Raw genomic sequence first — 7100 nt, forward strand, 5'->3', positions numbered from 1 at the left:
GCCTGCGGTCACTCTGAGCCCACGCCTGGGCTGGTGGCCTGCGGTCACTCTGAGCCCACGCCTGGGCTGGTGGCCTGCGGTCACTCTGAGCCCACGCCTGGGCTGGTGGCCTGCGGTCACTCTGAGCCCACGCCTGGGCTGGTGGCCTGCGGTCACTCTGAGCCCACGCCTGGGCTGGTGGCCTGCGGTCACTCTGAGCCCACGCCTGGGCTGGTGGCCTGCGGTCACTCTGAGCCCACGCCTGGGCTGGTGGCCTGCGGTCACTCTGAGCCCACGCCTGGGCTGGTGGCCTGCGGTCACTCTGAGCCCACGCCTGGGCTGGTGGCCTGCGGTCACTCTGAGCCCACGCCTGGGCTGGTGGCCTGCTGTCACTCTGAGCCCACGCCTGGGCTGGTGGCCTGCGGTCACTCTGAGCCCACGCCTAGGCTGGTGGCCTGCGGTCACTCTGAGTCCACGCCTAGGCTGGTGGCCTGCGGTCACTCTGAGCCCACGCCTAGGCTGGTGGCCTGCGGTCACTCTGAGCCCATGCCTAGGCTGGTGGCCTGCGGTCACTCTGAGTCCATGCCTAGGCTGGTGGCCTGCGGTCACTCTGAGCCCAGGCCTAGGCTGGTGGCCTGCGGTCACTCTGAGTCCATGCATTGGGTTGAGCTTACAAAGACTTCTTTATGGCCATTCGTTACCTCCTAGCAGTATGACAATTAAATGAGTTAATATAAGCAAAACATTCAGGGCTCTGGATATAGGCAGTGTGTAGTTGTTAGTTTAATTGTTGTATGGATAAATTCTATAGTTTAACATTTTAATAATTATATTATAAAATTACAATTGACAGTAAGGTGACTGTAGATAATGGTAATGTATGACTTATTACAGTAAAGTTAGAAAAAGGAGCTGTGCATGTTTTAAGTGCAAAGAGCTGATAAGTGTTAGAGGAGACATACCTTCCCCAATTTGAATGTCATATAGTATATATGCATATTGAAACATGATATGGTAATCTATAAATATATGACAGCTTATAAGAAAAAAATTAAGTGTGAGTGAAATTTCATGTCACATTGTATAGATACAAATATAGCCTTTGCTCATTATAGAATGCCTTCCACATTATTCACTTATTTATCAATATTTTCCAAAGTCCTATAATGTGCTAAGCCCTAGGCTACTAGTTCTTTAGAATAAAGTCCCAGTCAAAAACATGATTCCAATGTTGGACATATTCTATGTTCCAGCCTGCATTTTTTTTTTTTTTTTTTTTGGCTCCACTAGCTTCCTGGGCCCTTTCCTTCCCAGGAGCCAGTTTCCTGCTAGTTTCATGTTCTGTTTCCACAGGCAATGTCTGGTTTTGCTTTCTCTGTGCCATGAGCATTAATATCAAAACCAGGTACCCTGCACAATGTATAGAAAGGCTCCCTGGAACACTCAGCCTTTTACCTCCTGCGTTGCTCCAGGAGCTCCTTGAGTCATTTGTTGGAGCCAGGGCTCAGGTGACTGGCACCGGCACCGTAGGCAGACTCACTCTACATGTGCAACCCAGCTAGCCTTGGCACAGCCCTGCCTGTCTTGTCACACATTGCCTCTTGACCTGTGTTCCTGTCTGGGTGTGTTGCCAACAATATGATGCAATTTCTCAGATTCTTCACATTGTAGGGAACTTTTGTGGGCATTCAGGCACATACAGTAGAAGATGTTCTGGCAACCTTGCGGTTGGGTGATTGTCTTAAGAACTCAGTGTACTGTTACACGCTTAGATGGTGTGGGTCAGTCACTTCATATGGCATCCTGATGTATCCAGGGAGTGCGGGAATAAGATACAGGAAGCTGTTTGAGTGTATAACATGATGTTTACTGGTTTACAGTAAACCTTTTCATATAAGGGGCAAACCTTAAAATAATGATTAAAAAGTATAGTTGAGTAAATACACATCAATAATATAGTCATTTATTATAAAAATACTATGTACTATACATAATTGTATACTGTGCTTTTTAAAATTTTTATTATTTTATTTCACTTATATGTCTCTATATATATGTATATGTATTGTATGTGGACCTGTGTATGTTTATGCATGTGTGTGCACTTGTGTATGCATGGAGGCCAGAGGAAGGCATTGCTTCTTCTTCTCTGTCATATTCCACCCTGTTTCTTTGAGGAAAGGTCTCTTGCTGAGCGTGGGGCTTGAGTTCTTTGGCTAGCTTGGAAGCCAGCAAACTCTAGTGATTCTCTTGTCTTTGCTTTCTGCAGCTCTGGAGTAATGGGGGCCTCAGAAGATCATGCCTGCCCTTCTCATGAGTGCTGGGATCCAAACTCTGGTCCCTGTGCCTTGCACAGTAAGGGCCCCTGTGCTGTACGTTATGTAATGGGCAGCACAGTGTGTTTGATTATTCTGCATCACCACCAATAAGTAAGCAGTGCACTGTGACAGGTAGTCAAGATGGCTGTAATATCACTAGGTGGTAACAATTTCCCCTCCTTTATAATCGATGGTGTCCCTGACTGCAGTGTTTCTATGTGGTGCATGACTGTATTGTAAAATAGTTGTTTATTTTGATGTGATCCATATGTCCTAGTGTGTGCTGGTCAGCACTGAGGAAACAGTGGAAGCTCTTCGCCTTTCCTGTCAGATCTCCAGCAAACCTCTAGAGCAGTGGTTAGTGTGGGTAATGTCCCTTTTGGGAGAGGGTCAAATGACCCTTTCATGGGGAGGGGCAGGTCACATCAGCTATCCTACATATCAGATATTTTCAGTATGACTCATAACAGAGGCAAACTTACAGTTATGAAGTAGTAATGAAATAATTTTATGGTTGAGGTCAGCACAACACTAGGAAGTTTTAACCTGTGCTCTAGAGGCAGTCTGTCCTGCCCTGTTCTCGGAGGAACACCCTTAGTTGTGATCTAAAGCCACCAAATGGACTCCTGCTGAGGAGAATGAGTGACCAGCATCTGGGTTAGGCCGTGAAGCACAAGCCGAAATACATTCCTGCTCATGCAATGAGGCAAGTTAGCTCCAGTCAACTGAGCAATGTCTAGACCTGTATGGTGCCTCCTACAGAAGCCACACCCCCCAATCCTCAGCTGAGAAACTTCTTAGGCGGCCATTTAACCTTAGACAACTAGATGGTAGAATTCTGGTAGACCAAACAATAAAATGTGTATTGACACTCAGGAAATAATAAAGTGTCTTCTATAGGCAAGCCTCTGGCCAGGGAATGGAAGGAAACCTCAAAGAGCGATGGCTAACACAACAACAACAACAACAACAACAACAACCCAAGATCCATTTGTGAAGAATCTCTAAGGCACGTCATGGAAATGAAAAGAAAACCAGTGGAGCTTGAGGTAGAAGTAAATTCTTGGCAGACATAGCAGGCAACCAGTCACTCCAGCCTCCGAAGGCAGGGCCAGGAGGTTTCAGGACTGAGCAGGCTAACACGGGAGCTCTGACCTGACTGAGAGAGCCCACTTCACACATGAGGTGGAACAGGGATGGAGGAGGATTCCTGACGTGAACTTTAGGCTTCTACATATGCACACATATGTGCATGCACCTGCACGTGAATATACATGCATACACACCACACACACAAAAAGAAGAAAGATAATAAATTCATGGAATGAGTAGTAGTACTTTTAGGGAGTGAGGGAGAGGAAAGGAAGGTCAGAGGCCCTTCTTCCCAGCTCTTCCCCTTCAGCCTTTTCCTTATGCCCCCCCATCCTTTCTTAAGGCCTCATGTAAAAAAAAATACACTACTCTGTTTCTCTTTCACACAGGAGCCTAGTGGCCCTGAGCAGGTGACTCAGCTCTGCCTCCTTCCTATTAGAAAGCTGGGCTCAAGACAGGTGTGGTGGCGCATGCCTCTAACCGCAGAACTCAGGAGGCAGATGGAGGCGGATCTTTGTGCGGCTGAGACTAGCCTGGTCTACAGAGTGAGCTCCAGGTGAACCAGAGCCACATAGTGAGTCCTTGTCTCAAAACCAAGTCAAAACCAGCTGCCCCCAAACAAAATAAGCAAAACAACAAACCTGGTTTCCCGTGCCTCCCTGTTCTTTCTGGTGAGCTTTCCTTCCCCCACGTAAGGTCAACACATTATCTGTAAGATAAAAGGAAGGAGTAAACTTCAAGCATTGACCCCAAGTTAATATCAACAAAACACAACAGTAGTGTGAACACTCAGGAAAACTACCCTTCTAACCATGACTTGGGAGACTAATTGTCTTTCCTTGACTAGTGAGCGTTGTGATGACTCATGCGCTAAGCCTCCTTTGCTAACTCTTGCCAGTCAGTGTGTGGCATAGTCCGTGGAAGGCAGAAACAAGAGAACTGCCTGGTTCTGGGTCCGCTACAGTGACTTCTCGACCAGTGAATGCTCCACTGACAATGGGTTGTGAGGTCGAGGTGCGCCTTGCAACATCAGGTCTCCGTTGGTGTGGTCCATGAGACTCAAAAACTGTATCTGCTTTTCCTTACGGTAAGCAGTTCCGGCAGACGCATCCTCATACCTCTCCCACCGTAGCCCCCTGACTAAGCCAGGAGTCACATCCTGCTGCAGAGAGGAGTGAACAGGAAGGATCTTCACCATGGCTGTAGGTTACCCCCAACACCGAGGTCTCCTCAATGCTCTGCAATCTTGTGCATCTCTTCTTGTGGTTCATTCATCCTGCCTCTTCTGGTGCAGTGTGAGGCCCCTTTTCTGCCTCTTTCTACAGCATCTAAGTTATTTTGCTTTTAATCTGCCTGTGACTTTCTCTAAGGTGACATGCTGCATTGCTAGAAAATCAACAGCTTTGCCCCTGTGCATGAGTGGTTTGAGCAGGCTGAGACAGCAGACCTGCCGTGCGGCACAGCCCTCAGGGCTGGCTGTGTGCTCTGGGCGCTCCCTGCCCTGGGTTCCTACCTGTCTGTACGCTGAGCCCCACCCCCACAGACCTTCTGCTGCCTGGGATGTGCTTATGCAAAAACCGTTTCTTCTGGTTTGGCTGCTTCTGGTGCTCGGTTGATGTGGTTCTACTTCCTCATATGTTTTTACATATTTTGTGACATTTTGGCTGAGTCTCTTGGGTATATATGGTTCAGGAGTACTTCCTATCTCTAAAAAGTTACCCATGGTCATGTGACTTGTTTTGGACAAAGAAACAAACGTTAGTGATGTTGTTAGCAGTGAGTGGAGACTTGAAGAACCACTGTATGTTTTGGCATACTTTCTCTTTCCTTTCGTGGCTAGGGCCATCCACCAAAAATCTAACCATTTCAGTAGTTACAGTCCAAAGGCAAAAGACAACACTAATTTAACCTAATTAAGTAAAAAGAAACAATCATACAACAGGGAATTAAGTTATTCAATACATTTTACTTTTTCATGTTAAATATGAGATTTTATGCATTTCACAATTGTTTCTCTAGCCAGATGAGCCACATTCCGGTCTCAGTAGGTGTATGTGGCTAATGACTACAGTTGCCTTTGGTGCTCATTGATAGCTGGTTCCAGAAAGGCCACGGCATAAAATCTGCAGATGTCCAAGTCCCTCACGTACCTGTGGCATAGCGTTCACATATACATATGCCAAGCTACCCTCCCGTATATTTAATCATCTCCAGATGACTTTAAGTACCTAACACAGTTAAATGTAGGGTAAGTAGTTTTTATACTACATACTGCATTTAAATAATTGGCTTTGAGACAGGATCTTAATATGTAGCAAAGACTGACCCCAAATTCACAATCCCCACCTCAGCTTCTTGAGTACTGGGACAGTGGGCACATATCACTGTGCCTGTATGTTTTATTATAGTTTGTTTGTTTTGGCTTGAAAAATCTTTTTTAGCTGGGTGTGGGAGTGCACACCATTAGTCCCAGCACTTAGAAGGCAGAAGCAGGCAGGTCTCTGAATTTGAGGCCAGCTTGGTTTACGAAATGAGTTCCAGAACAGCCAGGGATATGTAGAGAGACTCTGTCTGAAAAAAAAAAAAAAAAACAAGCTGGGCTGGAACTCATGTGTGTTCTATGCTGTCCTCGAACTCATGATCCCTCTGCCTTAGCCTTCCGAATGCTGGGCATTACAAGCATGTGCACCACCAGACTGAGCACTGTGAGCTGCAGCACCAGATAAGCACAGACAGAGCTCACTTCCACCAGGATTTCCAGAGAGAGCAACTTTGAGCAAAGACCACACAGACCGCCATTGGCTGTACAGGTGAGTTTGAAGTTGACTGTCACTGACTTTGGGCTTGTCTTGCAGCAGTATAATTTAACTAATAAATGAAATATTAGTGGAAGGTTAACTATTGATCTAACACTAAACTGAAATGTGTGGGGTAAGTTGAACATCTGTCTTGAAATCTGAAGCTTAAAGCCTGGTTTGGTATACTTCAGATTTCAGAATTTTAGATTAAAGGTGATTAATAATTGAAACATACACAAGTGTTCCATATTCTAAAGACAAAGAAGTGAACAACAGTAAAACCCTCTAAAATCTGATGTACTCCATTCCTGAGCACTTTGGATAAAAGATACTCAAATTGTCCTATCTCAGAGCCCAAGCAAGAGGTTAATTAGCTGGACAGTGGTGGCACATGCCTTTAATCCCAGCACTCAGAAGGTGGAGGCAGGTGGATTGCTGTGAGTTCAATGCCAGCCTGGTCTACAAAGCGAGTCCAGGACAGCCAAGGCTACACAGAGAAACCCTGTGTCAAAAAAAAAAAAAAAAGAGGTTAATAAGGACATTTTTAGCAACTGGAAGGATAACAATGCACTTTATGTAGTTTGGTAAATCTCTTAAATTTACAAGGTATTTGTGGTGGTCTAAATAAAAATGGCCGTATAGACTCACAAGGAATGGTATTACTGGAGGTGTGGCCTTGCTGGAGGAAGTGCGTTACTGGAGAGCAGACTTTGCGGTTTCAGGAGCTCAAGCCAGGCCTAATAGCTTGCTGTCTTTTCCCACTGCCTGAGGATCCAGATGCAGAACTCTCAGCTCCCTCTCCAGCATCCTGTCTGCCTACACAGCACTGTGCCTCGTGCCATGATGTTGTGGGCTAAACCTCTGATCTGTAAGCCAGCCTTAATTAAATGTTTTCACTTATAAAAGTTGCTGT

General features: G+C 45.9%; 1 long non-coding RNA gene across 1 annotated transcript; it reads right to left on the reverse strand.

The window, feature by feature from the left end:
• Positions 1-481: 481 nt before the first annotated feature.
• Positions 482-4805, reverse strand: LOC311605311. Its single transcript, XR_014781893.1, has 3 exons — positions 4508-4805; positions 4031-4098; positions 482-683 (listed from the first exon to the last, which is right to left on the reverse strand). It is a non-coding gene; the product is annotated as an uncharacterized lncRNA (long non-coding RNA).
• Positions 4806-7100: the final 2295 nt, after the last annotated feature.

This window comes from Acomys minous (assembly GCF_964271855.1).
Source record: "Acomys minous genome assembly, chromosome: 9".
NCBI classification, from domain to species: domain Eukaryota; kingdom Metazoa; phylum Chordata; class Mammalia; order Rodentia; family Muridae; genus Acomys; species Acomys minous.